At 47.9% G+C, this 19,145-nt stretch overlaps 1 protein-coding gene across 3 annotated transcripts in view; it reads right to left on the minus strand.

Moving 5' to 3' along the window:
* EPN2 (epsin 2) overlaps nucleotides 1-18,681 on the minus strand; it is an 81,082-nt gene extending 62,401 nt beyond the window's left edge. For all 3 annotated transcript variants that reach the window (XM_045824286.1, XM_045824285.1, XM_045824284.1), the window contains exon 1: nucleotides 18,522-18,681. The gene's annotated coding sequence lies outside the window, so the exon portion shown is untranslated. The remainder of the gene's footprint in view (nucleotides 1-18,521) is intronic.
* Between the last annotated feature and the right edge of the window lie 464 nt (nucleotides 18,682-19,145).

Here is a 19,145-nt window from a genome sequence, read left to right on the forward strand (position 1 = left end):
GGTTACACAGTGATTTCTTGTGCTACTTGCCATTTTCTTCTGCAAATAAAATATATGCTTTTAAATCAAGAAAAAATGTTTTCTTTCTTAATTTCCTGCTTTCTCTTTAGAGCAGGGATAGTGCTTTTTTACCTTTTATTTGTTTAATCCTCATCCAAGGACATGCTTATTGATTTTAGAGAGAAAGGGAAAGAAACACTGATACAAGAGACAGACATCAATCAGTTCCCTTTCATACACGCCCCGACCAGGGACCAAACCCGCAACATGGGCATGTGCCCTAACTGGGAATCAAACCCGTGACCTTCCAATTTGCAGGACAATGCTCCAACCACACCACATCGGCCAGGACAGGGATAGCGCTTTTTAAGTGCAGGAGGTATAAGATTAGTTGCAAAGACCATGTTTTAAATTTTCAGCCTTGGCTGGTGTGGCTCAGTAGATTGAGCTCCAGCCTGTGAAGCAAATGGCTGCAGGTTTGATTACTGGTCAGGGTACATGCCCAGGTTGCGGGCCAGGTCCTAAGTTGGGGCACTTGGGAGAGGCAGCCAATTAATGTTTCTCTCCCTCTCTTTCTTCCTCCCTTCCCCTCTCTCTCAGAAAATAAATAAATAAAATCTCTTTAAAAACTTCTTTTATACACTGGGTCTTCTCTATAATTACATTCCATAGCAAATAGTGTTAAGCATAAATTAGGTCCCAAATATGGGACTTGGGTCCCCAAAAGCCCAGAAAACCTTACTGCAAAGCTGCACTCCCATTATGTAGGCCCAAGGCCTTCAGAGTGGAGGGTGCAGCCAAAGGGTCCCCAAAAGAAGGATTTGTAATGGAGTTCAGAACTCAAGGTGTCCAGGAAATATTAGAAAAATATATAAAATGTCCTCACCCTCCACCCCAGGGGAAGGGACAAATGGAGCAGGGCCATTGAGAGCTGTTTCGCATAGCAACAGCTTTGCAGCTACCCTCTGGTGTGGTCATTTAGCATATCTATAACCTTTAACTGGTTGCATAGATATGTTAAATAGCTGTGACCACCTCTGAGCCAGGGGAATGGAAGTAACTTCCCCACCAAGATGTAACTGGGAGGCAGGTCCCCCGAGTTACAGTGCCTGCGTGGGAGTTCAGAGAAGATTGGCTCCATGACATGGGGCCACGCTTGCCCAGACTCATGATGGCAGCCCAGTGAAGCTGGAATGATATGAGTTCTGGCATGTGAGGCCAAGTGTGGAAGGAGTTGGAAATGGGGCTGCAGCGCGGGGATTTAAACTCAGGTGCGGCAGCCATTAGAGAGAACCATGCGGCTTTAGCAGAGTGGGGAGGACCTCAGCCATTGAGAAGAGAACCATGCAGCTGTGGCAGTGCAGGGAGGACAGCAGCAGATGAGGAGAGAGAACCACGCGGCTTTAGCAGAGTGGGGACTCCCGCAGCTGCGTAGACACCGTCCGCAGTGCAGCCGCCTGCGGCTCCTCTACCACCCGGCTCCGAGCCCCAGCCAGCTCTACAGCCGAGGCCACGAGAAGGGGCCACCAGTAAGCGACTCGGGAGCACGAGGTCACCGCCCTGCCACTGCAGCCACCACCAGGCCTCCGCATGCTGCACCCACGCTCTCACCGCTCGGGCTCAGCCAACCTTGCAGCCAACTGCTCTGGCCAGGACACGATGAGCTCCGCGATAGCCCTCTCGGTGCTGCTGCTGCCGCTGCCGTCGCTCTCCCAGAAAGGGGGATCATCCCCCCACCAGCCATAAGAAGAATCACCATGAGGCTTTAGCTGGAGATCCTGGCAACACAACCAATGGTGCTGGGAACTAAGGAAGGCCTGCCAGCTGAGCACAAATTACTAGGGAAAACCGAGAGCTGCATAAACCACGGGCTTCTATTTCTTTTCCTGAGATACGGTACCCCAGACTGGGCAAAGGGGAGAGGAAGGACTGTGGGTGTTTCAAGGGACTTTGGGATTTTAACAAAGACATTAAGTCATTACTTTTAGTCTGTATAACTTGAATAAATAACTCTTTTCTTTTTCGCCAATCTCTAACATGGAGAGCTATAATTCTCTGGCTTAGGGAACGGTGAACCTAGTACAGGGGGACCCCAGGAGAAACGGGGATTAATTCGGTAGCATTGTGGGACCCTCTTCCCTGGTGGCCAATCGGGAAGGATCATGGGAAACCACATGCACAATAGCTTTAAAGTAATGCAACTACTTGCATATACTCAGTAAAAGCCCACTAAAACTAGCCAGGAAGAATCCTCCCTATAAGAATAGAGTCCCTCCAGCCCATGAGGTCAATCTCTGCTTGGAGTTGGCCTGCTCCCATGTTCTCTTCTATGAACTCTAGGTGTTCGGTTCAATTCTTTGTCCCGATCACTAAGAACCTGGTTACCTGTGCACACCTGTGACAAGAGCACAGCCTCCAATTGCTCCCTCCCACCCCCGTGCCCTGGAGTTCAGGCTCCTGTGGCTCTGGCCAAGAAGAAGAGCCACTCCAGGCTTTCCCACTGCTTCCACCTTCAAGAAAACCACTGAAGCTACAGAATCCTCTTTATTCAGCCTCTCTGTACCAGGCTCCCTCTTTTTTTTTTTTTAATCTATTTATCACTGTCTTGTTGCTAACAAGATGTGAAATGGCCTAACGTAGCAGTTCTCAACCAGAGACACATACCTGAACCTCTGGAGAGTTTGGAAACACCCTATACCAGAACAATTAAAACATAAGGTGGTGGCAACGGAGCACTGGCATGTTTAAAAAAGAATTTCCCCAGGTGATTCTGATTAAAGTAAAGTAGACAAGTTGAGAATCACTTGCTTACAGAAATCCACTCGATTGCTATGTAATGAAAAAACACAGTCAGCAGGGAAATAGGAGCGGAGAGCGAAGCCAGAAAACAAGGCCTCAGCCCGAAGCACAGGCTACACTAGAGTGCAGGCAAACTACTGGCTCTGCGCTGAGCTCCCTGGTGGCCCACGCAAAGAGGACTCACTGTCTAAGACAGAGATGTTCAACCTTCTACATCTCATGGCACAGATAAACTACTAAAATTCTGTGGCACACCAAAAAATATATTTTTTGCCACTCCAGCAAAAAAAACACAGGCACAATTTTGAGTCATTCACATGGGACAGCTACTGTTGTGTTGGCTGTTGTGATTGTTGCATTTGATGATCTAAGGGAAGAGGTCAGTGCCCTTGAGTACCTAGTCAGGTACTGCATGTTTTACAAATTCTTGCCACAGCACACTGGTTGAAAATCTCTGGTCTATGGGATGGCAACAAACCAGAGTCACAGGAGAATCTTCTCCTCGACCTGGGACCTGACACAGCCGCCTCCCTCATGGCCTCTAACAGAGACGCACAGCATCAGGCAGTGCAAACTGTGTTCAGGGCACAGTGACCTCACCACCTAAGCAGCAGCAGTGGGCCACTTCTCACCTCACAGCAGCCCTTGAGAAGGGTGCCCTCAAGTCAGCGCCAGGTACTTAGGGCTGTCTGCAAACTCCTTGCTGGAAATAAACCCCCAAGGAAATCATTGCCTGCATATAAAACATGTTCCCAAACCCACTTGGTTACCCACCAACAGCGACAGCAATAGCAATTCACCCAACCTGCCATTCTGAACTCCAGGAAGCTGTCATGAAAACACAAGGCACAGACTCTGCTTCACTATGTAAACAATGGCACTGACTCGGTGTCCAGGAAACAAGCTCTTCAGTCATGACTGTCGCGAAAACACCAAGAACACCGAATCTGTCCCCACAGCTCGGGACAGGGCCAAGTCCCAGAAACTGCTGAGCATTCCCCTTGAGGCCAGTGCTCAGAGGCCACTGACCACCCTCAGGCCCACAGCTGCGGTCTCTCAGCCCTAACAGGGTCTGCCCCCCCAAAGGCAGCCTCGGAAACAGACCTAACAGCCACCAAAGCCAAAGACAATCAGAAGAGACCTCTGAGCCACTTATGTACCAACATTATGTCCTGTGTGCTTTTCTGTTATGTACCTTACACTTAAGTAATAATAAGTTCTTTTTAATGTGTGATGAAATCAAGAGTAAATCACCCTCCTGCTCCCACATACATGATATTTTCTTTATGATCCACGCAAATCACTGCATTTCAAAGTCAAGCACTGATGAGTTCAAGTAGCAACTACTCACAATTGCCAACAGTGGAAACAGTCCAGGTGCTTGCCCCCAGATGAATGGACAAACTGTGGTCTATCCACATCTTGGCCATAAAAAGAATGAAGTACTGACCCAGGCACTGCGTGGGTGGACCTGAAAAACACTATGCTCACATACAGGATGGCTCCACTGCATGAATGTCCAGCACGGGCTGGTCCACAAGGACAGAATGCAAGTGCATGGTCTCCCAGGGGCCGGAGGGAGAGGGGTGTGCAGAGTGATGGCCAGGAGGGTGCAGGTTTCCTTGTAGGGGGTGAAAACCCAGGAATGGGGCAGTGTTGATGGCAGCACAGTGCTGGAAGTGTGCCAGTGCCACTGATTTTTACACTTTAAAATGATCTCCATGGTCAATTTTATGTATACTTTGCAGTGAAAAAATTAAAATAGCAAAGCTTTCATTGTTCTGCCCAAATGTAAATGCTAATAAAATTCAACCTAAGTCAAGATCTTGTACAAAGATGATTATTCCACAACTGAAAAAAAAAAAAAGCTTCAACCCCAGACCTATTAAATCAAAGTAAAAACTTCTGGTAGTCAGTGTTGACTTAAAAAATAAAGTTTCCAAAAAGCCCATATCTGTCAGAGGCACATACTTGAAGCATTTGTCACCTAAGAAAGGCCTGAGATTTGTGCTGAAATAATCCAGTGGGAGGTAGGGGGGACCTAGACTGAAGTTGCTAAAGCTGAGGAATGGGGTACACCAGACTAGTCTATTTTTATGTTGGAAATCCTCCCTAGTGAGAAACTTTACCTTGTTTCAAGCAGGCTTCCAAAGACCTTTGACATGCTGGGTAAAGAACTTAGACCGTCCAGCTCCAGGGACTTGGGCTGGGACCCTTTGCCAAGACTCCCAGTGCAGGGCCACCAGGGCGAGCCCATCCACAGGAGGCCACACCCAGGGGCCCTCAGAAGGTCACCAGGCCCCAGTTGAGACCACCAGACAGTGGCACTCAGCAGTGTCTAGCCTAGACCTTTTTTGAGCTGCCTGCCCTAAATTCAGCTATCAACTTGGGTCGAGGCCAGGTCAGGAAATGAGGGAACCTCTCACTAAAATGCCTTTAGCAGACCCCCCAGAATACCTGTCCACTGCAGACACAGCTCCCCTTCAGGCCAGGGTCAGAGGGAGCTGTATGCTGCCAGCCCCTCCCCCTAGATATGTAACCCCCCCTAGACATTAATATCACAATTGCCTCGTGTTTCTCCTCTCTGCTAGAATTAGATTGGAGGAAAGTATGTGGCTTCGCCTAAAACCTAGCTGTGTGATTCTGATTCTTGATGGATGCTGTTCCAAGGGCACATTATAAAGACTTGCTTTTTACAAATGCAAGACATGGAAGATAAAAGGATGTATTGGGTCAGTCAGAAAGTTTGTTTAGTTTTTTTGGTAAGATTGCTCTAGTAGTACGTAGCTGTCTTTAACTTTATTTGAAACAATTTTGTTAGACTGTATGGCGACAACTGTCATATCAGCATGCATTTTTTAAAGATTTTTTTATTTTTAAACAGAAGGGAAGGGAGAGAGAAAGAGGAAGAGAAACATCAATGTGTGGTTGCCTGTCATGCAGCCTCTACTGGGGGACTGGCCTGCAATCCAGGCATGTGCCCTGACTGGGAATCAAACCAGTGCGACCCTTTGGTTCACAGGCACTCAATCCACTGAGCCACACCAGCCAGGGCTATCATCTTGCATTTTAAAAAAACTTAACAACACTGATGAATTTTTGTGCAGCCATTTTAATACTGAAGTTGGAAGAAGATATGTAACATTTTTAGCGCATTATGCTTTATTGTTTCAAGAAAAGTAAAAACGTAACTGAAATGCAAAAAACGATTTACACAGTGCAGGAAGAAGGTGCTGTGACTGATCAAACATGTCAAAAGTGGTTTGAGAAGTTTCTTGGTACTACTGACATTTTGGCCAAATAATCGTTTGCTGTGGGGCTGTCTTGTGCATTGGAAGATATTTGGGAGCACCCTTGGCTTCTAGTGTGTATACACTAGAAGCCAATAGTGGAAGATAGTCAACATACTCAATCCAAGTCAATAAAGTTATTGGTAAAAATGGAAAATGTGTCTTTTATTTTACGGAAAAAAAACTAAACAGATTTTTTGGCCAACCCAATATTAGTGTGGGGTGCCAGAAAAGGAGGAGACAGGAAATAAGGAATTATGGTACAAACACTCCCTAAAAATAGTATCAGGTGCTCTACAACGGAGAGCCCTGGGTCAGGGAGAGGGGGACATGGAGATGGGGGCATGGAGAGGAGGGATGGGTGTGTGCCTGGCAGAGGAGGATTCGGCACAAAGGCCTGGGGGCAGGGAGAGGGCCCCAGGGCAAGGAGAGGGGCACTGAACTGGGTGGTAAGCAAGCTCCAGCATGCTGAGTGCTGGACATTGCCATGACTGGTGTGTGTAAGGTCCAGGGTTCCCAGAGCAAAGCCCAGGCAATGAAGGAAAATGAGTGGGCACCATGGGAGGGGTGGGGGCTCTGAAGGACTGGTAGACGCAAGCCTATCCAGAGACAGTGCCAAAACTGGCGCTGACCCAGTGTTACCAGGCAACAGTTTAGACCCCCAGCTGCCAAGTGTTCTGATTTGTCAATGAAGCTGCACGTCTGTGCGATCTTCTGATTTTCATGTTGGCACTGTGGAAGACAGGACAATGGCCCCCCAAAGATGTCCACACCATCCTAGTTATGTGGCAAAGGAGAATTAAGGTAGCAGATGGAATTAAGGTTTCTAATCAGCTGACCTTAAAGTAGGGAGGGGATCCTGGATTATCCAGGGGCTCAAGGCAATCCCAAGGGTCTGAGAAGTGGGAGTCAGTGTCAGAGTGACGCAGTGGGAGAAGGATGGGATGAGCTGGCTTTGAAGATGGGAGGGGCCACAAATCGAGGAAGCTGGAGAGGCAAGGAAAAAGATCCTCCCCCAGAGCCTCCCAAAGAAGTGCAGCCCACTACAACACAATTTTAGCCCCTAAAGCCAGCGTTGAACTTCTAACCTGCACTGTTGTAAGCCATGCATTTGTGGTGATTGGGTACAGTAGCCACAGGAACCTAATACAGCAACGAATTTTAATATTTAAAAAGAAGCGCTATACAATCCAAACAAAACTGATCACACATCAGGCATGGATCACTTTTGCCCAGTCCACACTGAGATCTGAGGAGAACAGGTCCCCTCCTGGGGACCCAGCACCAAGCCTGTCACACACTCTCTGGCATGCATTCCAGGTTAACTACTAGGTCCTGTACCTTTACAAACTGGTCATAAAACTCTCCAGGGTTTTCTAGAAAACAAAAATGCTTAGCTCTAAGGAGTTCTATTCCCAAGAGACCTGTTAGCCACAGCATGAGCACACTGCCTAGACATCACCCTGGGGCCTGAGACTGGCTTGGAGTACAGGATGGAACAGAACCCTTTTCCACTCTGCCTTCTCCCGCAAACAACTAGAAGCGAGAGCTTTTTCAGGTTCCTGGGGGAGAGCCAGTGCCTCCCTCCCAGCTACCCACTGGGTACTCTCCCGCCCAGAGTGGCTCTTCAGCACCCACTGCAGTGAGAGCACTTTGATTTTTTTTTTAAACAACAGAGAAACACTTTCCAAATAAGCTTTTTTTAGTTCCCCATGTTCAGATCAGAGCAGAGCTGCTTGGATTAGAGGTGGAGTGGAGGACCTGCGCACTGGCCACTGAAAAACTGTGTGAAAACCACAGCCCAACCCAAATCTCACTAAGCTCTGCACCTGTCCTGCCTGGTCAGCCTGTGGCTCTGCCCCTGGTCCAACCCCTCCTCCTTGCTCAGCTCAAGCTCGATGCTTCATCCTGAGGCCCGGTCACAGCTCTGTTCCCTCAGCTGGCAGTCCTCCAAAGAGGAAGATGCTGTTCCCCAGAATTCTCACTCTTCCTTCCAGACTCGACTTACTCATCCTTAACTCTGACGCCTTCTCTGACACCCAGGCTCACTCTCAGAGCCAGACAGCACCCTCTAGATAGACCTCCCTCTCCAGGGACAGAGAGAGGACTTGTCCCCACATCAGAAGCCACTCTCTGCAGACCACAGCTGCCTGGGGGCAAGAACTTATCACCTGTGTATTCCCAGATTACAGCACATGATACTGTGTCCCCAGTAGACATTAAATAAAGGCTGGGTGAACTGGCCTATAAACTAATTTTTCTGTACTGCTCTAAGTTATTGCATTGTGGTGTTTATGAAATGTACCAGGTAAAACCTCACTTTTAATCTTTAATAAAGTGAATCTACCTAAATTAGGAACTCTATATTACATCTTAAAATAATTACCCTAAAGAAATGCAGTTTTAAATTTTACAAGTAGTGTTTGCTGCAGTCATTACAATGAGGCATATAGGAAGGAACCCGCCTGCAGGCTTGCACGCACGGATGAGAACTTGCTGTGCTCTGCTCAGGAGGAACTCCCGAACAGGGGGTCCTAGTCTCCTCTCTCGCCCTCACCTTGTGTGCAACCCTTGACTAATGCAGACTTTAGCCCAGGCCCCCATCTGCTTTCACTTCTGCTGCCGCTCCCCTCTTCCCCAGCCATCCAGTCACTCCGCAGTTCTCAGGGCCCCAGCACCTGGACATCATCACCACAAAGGCTTCTTGCTCTCTCTGCTTCCATTTTTTCCCAGCTTCTAACCCATGACACTCCTAGAGGCTCCCCTGAGCCCACTGGTTCAGCTTTTCAGCCCACAGGAGCCATCAGAATCATTGGGAGAACTCTGGAAACTGCTGTTGGCTCCCACATCCACGGTCTGGAACAGGGCTGTGACAGGCATTTTAACAAGCTCTCTGGGCCACGTGATCTGCAGATGCACCCAAGGGTGAAAACTGCGAGCTCAAAGGGCTCACACACACACCCCCAAACCAGCCCTGAGCTCCCCACAGACAGAACCGTGTGCTGGTCACCCCTCTCTCTGACACACACCCCTGTGCTGGCTCCAGAACTGCAGCCTGGCCAGACCCCTGCCCACAGAAATGGTGCCACTTTGCAAGGCCACTGCCAGAGGGCCCCTCCCCAAATGCTGAGCTCCCCTACACCAGGTCCCAAGACCTCTGCCACCCTGTGGTCTCTCAGCTCTCAGCAGACCCCCAGCAGGCAGCCCACACCAGGCACCCACCCCACCTGCCTGCTGGTACTGCCCAGGCCCACCCCATCTTGGCCTCCTGCTGTTCCCTCTGTCTGAAATGCTCTCCCATCTGCCTTCTGCTCCTGAAACTATTCCCTGTCCTTTGAAGTCCAGCTCAAACCCTATTCTCTCCCTGTTACCTTTGTCTTCTCAATTAGACTAAGTTCTTGGTGGCAAGAAACACAGCATTTCACTTATACCCATCACGAGTTCCCCATTTCCAGACGCTGACCCAAACGTTCTGCCCAACTGTCATAAGAATGTCTTTGATTCAATGTTCATAGTTCTATATCAACAGGGCTGCCTTCCATAAAGTAGCATAAAATATTTCTCTGATCCTGTTTCCCAAATTTTCGGACCCAAAGTATTAGTTCTTATACCCAGGACAACTCTGGGTATCAAACGGGCACTCGGGGAAGACTTGCTCTCAAACGGAAATATGCCTTTCTGGCCTGTCAGTACTCCTTTATCACAGTGACTGTGGTGGGGTGGGGTGCGGGGAGGAGGACGCAGACTGTGCATGGTAACTTCAGCTCTCATGCTTCATTCACCTCAGAGTCTTAACGAGTTTACGAAACAAAACATTTAAGTCCAAACCTCCAGGGCCTCCAAGGAGAGCAGGACAGGTATTGACACGTCACTCTTCACCATCCCTTGGCTTGGAAACTGATTTCCAAACCCTGAGAAAGTGCTCACACCCCAGCCTCTGTAGGAACTGTGAGACCAGAAAATGACCCAGTGACGAGAGTCATGGCTCACTGCCTGCTGAGGAAGGAGATGCTCTGCATTTTTATTCACATGCAACTGTTTAAGGCTATCAAGTGATTCTGTATGAATTTGATCACATTTGAACAATGGCACTACCAAAGGATTTTTAGTACTTAATTTCCATGAGTCATGTTTAAAGAACCAATGTGCACTGCTTCAGGATTACAGAGTAAAAGGAAATGGTACCTTTCCTTGAAGAGCAATTTGGGCAGTTATTTTCACACAGCTTTAAAAACACCAAAAACTATATAAGCCCACAAAGACTTCCTCCCAGCCAAACTGACTGGAGTCCTCCAGGTCCCTGCTCACTCATCCAGGCAGCTTGAGGTCTCAGAATTCTGTGTCCCTGGGTGGAAAGTTGAGGTGTTCACAGAAACAGCTTCACGAGCCTCCAAAATCAGACAACTATGGGAATGAATTCCAGGTGGATGCAGGTGAGTAGGCTCGACCTCTCTGTGCCTCAGCCTGCTCCACCTGTGAAAGGCTTCCTTCCCATGGTTGCTGTGAGGGTGCAGTGAGACAATGGAAGCACCTGGAATGACTAGAGAGTGAGGTAGTGGAAACAACGTGGTTCTGGATTTGACACAGGTGGCAGCAAACACAAGTGAGGCCCTTATTGACTGCAGCCCAACAGGCTGCTGACCCCTCCGGGCCTCAGTTTTTACACATGCAAAGAGCCATGCTTTCAGGCTTTTCAGGGTCATGGTGAAACTTAAATTAAACCCTGTACATAAACAAAGTTGCAGAGGGCCTGACACAGGAGACATTCTAAAACCATGCAGGGCTCACCCTCCCACACCTCTCAAATGTTTGGTTTTCATGGGCAATCACTACTGGAGGAAAAAATGTTTTCCTCCAAACTCTAAACACCAAAGAATATTATTAAATCACTCTGAACTGTGAGGGGGAAGGAGTGACGTCCAGTAGCACCAGTGGCCAGCCCCTATAGCCCCGTGGGAGTCTGTTCAATGCCCAGCACCACACCTTGCCCTTTCCCGGGTGCTTATCTAAAAGCCTTGACAGTGAATATCTTGCTGGATGTATGGGAATGAACTGGCTTTTAGCACAAGCCGAAATTCATTGCCTCTTCGAGGGCACTGATGCCTTACATTCCTTCATTAAGGAAAACATCCCGACTGACCCACAGAGTGACAATGCCCATGACCACAGTACAAATCACAACCACAGAAGAATAAAGTGAAGACAGCTCTTTGAGAAAACTAATTCCTGAGTGCCATACCACCAGCTTCTGAGCAATACTCGGGTGTATGTCACAGCAGAAAAGAACTGCTTTCCAGTTTCCCCTGCACAGCCAGCTGGTGCTGAGCCCTTACACACCTCATTCAGTCCTCTGTGCCAGGGTTCCTAAACTGGCCCCCAGACCAGCAGTATCAGCAACACTGGGAAACTGGCTGAAAATGCACACTCTCAGGCCTCACCCCAGACCCACTGAATCAGAAACCCTGGGTGTGGAGCCCGGCAACGTGCCTAACAGGTGCCCTGGGTGACTCTGATGTGCACTGGAGTCTAAGAAACACCACTACCTGGCTGCCAAGGGGTTATTATTAGCCCCACTTTAGAGATAAGGTAACTGAAGCTCAGTGGCTAAAATGCCCAAAGCCCCACAGCCAGGAGGCCAATATGTACCTAATCAGATTCTAAAGCTATTTGTCGCATGGCCTTTATAGCCAACATGTCTGCACCCTTTGGTGCTCTCAGCTACCGAGCCCCCACGATGCAATGAGGACATTACCTTAAGAGGGGTGGGAGTAATAGGAAGGATGAATCCTGTACTTAGAACTGATTAATTATAGATGCTGTTAAATCACATCATGTATCATCCCTAGATGGTCAGCCATCCCTCAGGATGAGCCTGCTTCTCCCTGCTCCACTTATCAGTGGGGTTGCCATGAAGAGGAAACAGGTAGTCCCTTCATTTGAAGCCCTGTGTGCACCCAACTCCTAGCAATGCTTCAAACAGGAGGAGAACTGAATGACCCACTCTGTCTCCAGAGGGCTTGAAAGTACAGCCTGGACACAGCCTGGACACTGCCAGGACCAGGACCAGCAGGGAGACTCTCTGTGCCCAGGTACAGTGCGGGGTCCAGCACCTGGGCATGCTGAGAATGAGTCACCAGAAAACACCTAACAGGCACAGGCAGAGAGCAGTTTAACAATGTGGTGGGTCTGGTTCAAAGGAAGTAAGTCTTTTTTCTTTCTTTCATTTTCTAATTAAACCCTAAATCTACCATCCATCAGTTCAGGCTGTCCATTAAATTCTTGACATGGAGTGTTTTCACAGACCATAAGATTAGAAGAAATCTCCTAATTCACAGTTCCCAGCCTTCTAAATAGAGTTGGTGGTGATTTTCAGATCACAAGCTTATATTATAATTTAAATAAGTACCCATCACACTGGGGGACTTTCTACAGGAGCTGGAGGAACAGGAGGCACCTGGGTTTGGGAGTCACAGACTCCTAGCTGCGCCAGTGCCTCAGAAGTGACCTGGGCTCCTGGAGCACTCGGAAGGCCACAGCAGAAACAGATGGCCCCTGGCGAAACGGCAGCACACGGTGAACCGCGTGTGTGTATGTGTGGGGGCACTCAGTCTCCATGTGCACACCTCTGACTACAGACACGAGCATTCCTTCAGTTGTGACCACTGTACTCTGGGCAAGGGCAGAAACAGTTCACACTCCATCATTTGTAAAGTTGCCTGCTATCTGCTTTTGTTATTTGTGCTACACTCATTTTATTTGTATATAAATGTTTTAGGCAACCTACGAACAAATGTAGAACATGCAGTAAAATGAGTTGCTTGACCTCATTACCTCAAGTATATCAAGCACAGGAGTAAAATAGAAAGACCCATGTATTTTTTAGGGTTTTTTTGTTGTTGTTGTTTTTATGATTTTTTTTTTGATACTTGCCTAACATGCATATGCTATAAAAATAGTTAGCAGGGAGCCCTGACTGGTGTGGCTCAGTGCATTGGGCGTTGTTCCACAAGGTGAAAGATCACCAGTTTGATTTCTGGTCAGGGCACATGCCTGGGTTGCAGGTCCGGTCCCTGGTCGGGCGTGTACAAGAGGCAGCCAATCGGTGTTTCTCTCTCACATCAATGTTTCTCTTTCTCCCTCTCTAAAAATAAATAAATAAAATATTTTGTAAAAAGTTAGCAGGGAAATAACTGAGATGGCTAGCTTTGTTTAATGTCTTTTGAAATTTTCATGAGCAATCTAAGCATAATGGTTAATACATGTGTAAGTTCATGTAAGTGGAATAAAAGTTTCATGAAAGAACTTTTCAATGACTTCTCTACAGCTTTTCTTGTAAATTAGTCTTTTGGTCCTGAAACTTCTCTAAAGGAAGTTGTACATCTTTGGAAATTTATCCCTTATTCCCCCTTGACAGCCAATGGGCTTTTACCAAGTTTAAATACAAAGTTTATCATAACAAAATAACTACTAATATAACAACTATTGCTTACAACCACATCCCATACTCCTTCACCCTCCCCCAAAGAAAGGTGTTGGGATGCTTTTTGTTCTTTTGCTTTTGAGAAGTAGGGGGATTGATCAGAAAAAAGTAAGGTGCTCCATTTAAAATTTAGAATATGGCATTTGCTAACTTCGGAAGCCACAGTGTTCTTGGCCCATCATGACATGGAATAGTGTTTGTTAACTGTTTTGTGCTTCCAAATAATTTTTGCTTTTAAGAATTTCTTGATACTCTTACAGCCTGTCTTCAGCTTTGAGCCTTTATTCTATTTGTCAGGTGTACAAGATTACCTTTTTTAGCCTTCTGCCTTGTCACCAACCATTGCTACTTGGTGGCCACGCACTTGGAAAAAAAGGCCACATAATCTTTCCGGCTCCACTCAGTGTCTGAGGATACCCTGCTTCCTTTGCTTGCATCCCTCGAACTACCTCCCTCATCCTATTTCCTCCAGCAAATCTCTCCTTAGCTGAGGAGACTGTGTTGTCTCCCTGTAAACGCTACCTATCCTGAGCAGTGTGTCTTTAAATTCTTCCTCTTCCTCTCTTCTTTAAGTAATGGAGCTAAGTTGTATGAAAAGCTCACCCTACAGACTACTTTTTCAGTACCGTGCAAAAGCACAGAACAGAAGAGGTGTATTTTTTTCTTTTAGAATGGAAGCTTCTCCAGAGGAGAGACAATGGTTTTTTATATGTCCTGTTGTGCCTAGTACACCATAAATGCTCAATAAATACTGATGATGGGGAGAAAGTTACCTAACCTCTCCTCTGGACCTCAGGTTTTCCATTCACAAATGGGTGGTAATCCTATGTTATATGTAAGGACAAAATACAATTTTATATGAAGGGGGGAAAAAAGGCTGCTGTAACAGCTTTTCATTTCAAGGCATCAAAAATTTGACTGCCTGACTAAAAAACAGGTATGGTCAAACAAGCCCATAGATGGATGCCACTGAATACACTCACAAAACCACATGCAAGTTTATTTCATGTTTTTGTTTTCTAAGTTTCTATTTTTAGACAGCTTGAACAAGCTAATTAAGAGGAAAGAAAATTCCACTAACTTATCAGCAAGGTTGTCAATTTTCAAAAACTCAAAAGATGGTTGTAAACAGTCATTTCAACAATGTGATTTCTCCCCTCACCATCTTTTTTTTTTTAGAACTTCAATTTTTTAATAGTCACACTGTATTTCTAACTTTAACATTTATTCTTACTAGTTTGGTATTACTTTTTGTTTTTAAAGATTTTATTTATATATTTTTAGAGAGGGAAGGGAGGGAGAAAGAGAGAGAGAGAAACATCAATGTGCGGTTGCTGGGGGTCATGGCCTGCAACCCAGGCATGTACCCTGACTGGGAATCGAACCTGTGACACTTTGGTTCACAGCCCATGCTCAATCCACTGAGCTACGCCAGCCAGGGCTTCGCCATCTTTTTTAAAAAAATAGATATTATTTGAGGTAGGAGATACAAATTTATTTTCCTTTTTTATGTATTTATTTATTTATTTATTTATTAGAGAGAGAGGAAAGAGGGAGAGAGGGTGAGAAGCATCGATCGGTTGCCTCTTGCCCATGGTCTGACGGGGGACTGAACCCACAACCCAGGCATTTGCCCAACCAGGAATCAAACCTATGACCTTTTGGTTCACAGGCCTGACATTCAACCAAGCAAGCCACATTGGCCAAGACTCACCCTTAATCTTAATTACATCATTTCACAGTCTCTTATCAGTCTATTATCAGTAGGGCTTTAAGCAAGTCTCTTCATTCCTACGAAGCTGGGTTTTTCAAATAAGGTAATAGGTATACTATTTTGGAATCCAGCAGATCTGTTCAAATCACAGCTCCATCACTTACTGGGTCAGTGACCTTGAGCACATGACCTAAGCTCCTGAGTCTCAGTTTCCTCATCTGCAGCCTGGGGATAATACCCACCTGGTTGATACAAGACTGCTGGACAAAGAGCAGTGGTTTTTTGCAAGAACAAGACAGAAGAGTGGAGCCCGTAGTAAGAACAATGAAATGTTGTTCCCTTGCCCCCAGGACCACTTATTCACAACCCAAATCTGCACTGAGCACCTACCATGCGTGGATCAGAGACAGAGCTGTGTGCTGGAGAAACAAAGAAAGGCGGGACAGTCACTGATCTCAAAAATACCAGTGTCACAAGAGCCCTGGAAACCCAGACAACATGATAAGTGTTCCAACAGACTGTCTGGGGTAGTGAGGGCTCAGAGAGAAGTTAGCAGGGCCCAAACGCTGATGCAGCTGGCTGGCAAAGGCTTGGCGAAAGTTTGTTTAAACTGAAGATAGCAGTTGAAAGTCCATCAGAAAACTGGGAGTAGGACTAGATAATTCTTCACAGACTCACTAACCTCAAATTCCCCAAATCCAAGTCCTTTGACTTTTCCAAGGCTCAGAGTCACCAGGTACTCATGCCATAAAATAACAACTGCCATGGTTACCCATGCCCCACCAACCCAACAGGAATGTTCAGGGCACAATGAGAACAAATACCAAAAAGCTTTGAAAACTTTAATGTGCTTCCCAAGAGTATAACTATGACAATCCCATCCATGAAAATCTCTTAGTGCTTTAGTCCACGAAGAACTGAAAGGTCCCACTCCTCCTGATGAAATGGAGAAGAAGAAAAGAGGGAGTAAAGGAGGAAGAACAACAGCGGAAGCTGCCACCACCTACCCTTTAAGTTCAGGGAAAGCCAAGCCATAAAACAAAGGAGAGCGCCAAACACTTTTCATCTACTTTTGCAGGACTCATCAGAATCCTGACTCTCAGGAAGTTCATACGTTATTACAATATGGAAGACATAAAGAGGCAAGTGTATTTCTACAGAGAATGTCTACAAAGGATAGGTCATTTTTCAAGGCTGCATACACTATCCTAGCGAGGTAGGTACCATGACTTGGAAGTTTTACCTTTTTTCACACCTCACACAGGTGCTTGGCACAACACACCTTGCTGGGAGAGAGTTCTCCACAGAATTCCCTTACCTGCCAAGCTCAGGGTTCAGGGAGGCAAAAAGCCTGTGTAAGTCCAGAAGAGATCAGTACATCCCACAGGACAGTCCAGACTCACTCCTGGTGCAGGGGCTAGAGGGATGCAGTCCTGAGTCATGCCTTAACAATCATTTGCACTTTACCAAACTCTTTAACAGCCAGTATCTCATTCAATGCTTCTAAAAGAATAGCCCAGTGAGACTGGTAAGGATAACTAACTCAATATTAAAACTAAAGAAACAAATAAACTTTTAAAATGTACAAATAAAAATACAGATAAATGAAAGGTGAGAAGATGTGGTTTCTCCAACACAATCACTTATTCCCAACACAAACACTGGAACAAGTACTATTCAGAAATAAACTGCAGTCCCTTTGAATGTTTAAATACAGAGGAAAACTCAATTATCAGTGCAAACGCAATCACTGCTGTGCAGGATTCAGTACATGGTTTTTGTCAGCACCTGTCATCTGGTATCTAGAGCTACAAAATACACAAATAATTGGAGGGTAGGAGGGAGACAGAAGGGCACAGATATTAAAATTCACTCTTCAAAATCATTTTAACTTTCTATTCCAAGCCCTTCTTTACAGGGCATATTCTAGAAATGGAAATTAAGAACTTAATTCTCATTTTCTCCTGACCATGTTCTTGTGTGAATGGTAAAAATAAAAGAGGGAGATAATCCTGAACATCTCTCTCTTAAAAACAAACAAACAAAAACCTAAAATGCCATGGAGAGAGCCCTGGAAGGGGGAGCTTGTAGATCTGGCACTGTTACAGAATCGCTGTGTGACCTTGAGCAAATCACTGCATCTCTGGGTCTCAGTTTTCCCCATCTCAACCCCAAAGGTGGCTAAGCCTCCATCCTGTCTTCAAGCACAGACCAGATGCATTCCCAGGGCAGCAAAACTGTGAAGGGGCCCCACACTGAGCCCCTGGGCTGAGGAATGGCCTTTCACAGACCCCTGTTGGGGTTTCTGGAGAGAAAATAGCCCCCTCTGCAAAGCCACTTGGCCAACTCCAGGGCGCAAACAAAAACCTGTTGGCAAGGACTCCTCTAGGAAGGACCAGCCTCTCCCGACGCGCTCGGCTCCCGGGGAGCCGCCCCACTGGGAAAGAAAGGAAGGGTCTCTTTCTACGCAAGCTGACTGAAGAGTTGGGCCCCCACGCACCCATTCACCCACACGCAGTGGCCCAGCAGGACTGCCGGGAGGGGTCTCTACCATCCCACGCGGAACAAAGGCAGCTGGAGCCCGGCTCTGCCGCCCCCGTCCCCGCTGTGCTGTGGGGGTGGGAAGGGGAGGGAGCCTGGTCCCTAGGGAGGGGAAGGGAGCCCCGCTCCAGCCCGAAGGAGAGCGGGGTCGGGCTGGGATCCTGAACACAGAGGACCCCTCCCCCAATTCCTAGAGGTATGGAGTCCGGGCTCTACACGGGGGCGAGAGGGAGAGCAGACTCGGCTCCGGAGAACCGGGGCACCCAAGCCGGGAGGGGCGGAAAGTGATCTAGGGAGAACGGGCGGGGTTGTTCCGAGCTGAGAGGTAGAGGGTGAGGACCAGGAGGGGCTCCCGGAGCTGGGGCAGGATCAGGGGAGCGCCAGACTCGCCGGATAGAAAATGAAAAGCTCTCAGATAGGAAATGTGTGCAAGTGAGCGTGTGTATGTGTGTGTGTGTATGTGTGTGTTTCGGGGGCAAGAGGGAGGTCCTTGCAGCGGAGAGAGGGATCCAGATTGGGAGGGGGCCATGCTCGAGCCTGTGGGGCGAGGTCTGGTTCCATAGATGGGGGTCCCGCCAGAGGCGCAGACCCAGCTTGGGCTGCAGGGATGCATGCTTGGGGGGCCGATTCCCGGGGAGCCTGTGTTCTGGGGGCGTCGGCTCCTGGGGGCGAGGGAGGGTCCCCGAACCCGGCTCACCTCCGCTCCTTCAGGCCGGCCCAGGTGCGCGGCTACAGCCGTCAGTAGCGCTGGGGAGGCGGGAGCGACCGGAGCCCTGGGAGCCACAGCCGCCGGCGCCGCCACCACGGCGTCCAGCTCCGTTTGACACCCACACACCAGCCAACATGGCGGCCGGGAGGGGGCGCGCCGGCTGCGTGCGCGCGCCCGCTGGCCCCGCCCCCCGTGCAGCTCAGGCCCCGCCCGCGCTTACCGCCTAGTCCAGTAGCACCGCCCACGCCCCAGTCCGCTGCAGCCTCCACCCAACCTTCCCACCACCACACAGCTGGAACCTACTGCGAAATCCCCTATACAACCTCTTAGCCCCGACACATGCGTCCCGACTATCCCAAATGCCACACATACCTGGCAAATTCATACCCCAAAACCATGCACTCCGCAGCTTCACTCAGGTCCACCGAATATCCCCTTCCACCCTATACACATCCCGCAACTCCTCGCCACCCTTCCTCACTCACACAGCCGCATCCTAAGCTAAAACTCCCGTTCTCGCGCCTTGCAATACGCATTCGTAACTATTGCTGGAATAGAGGCTTCTTGGCAGGAGACACCTGGGAGCGGTGAGGGGGCTGCTTGGGGCGCTGG

The sequence above is a fragment of the Phyllostomus hastatus genome, unplaced genomic scaffold (assembly GCF_019186645.2).
Source record: "Phyllostomus hastatus isolate PE091 unplaced genomic scaffold, TTU_PhHast_1.1 phas_scaffold_55, whole genome shotgun sequence".
NCBI lineage: Eukaryota > Metazoa > Chordata > Mammalia > Chiroptera > Phyllostomidae > Phyllostomus > Phyllostomus hastatus.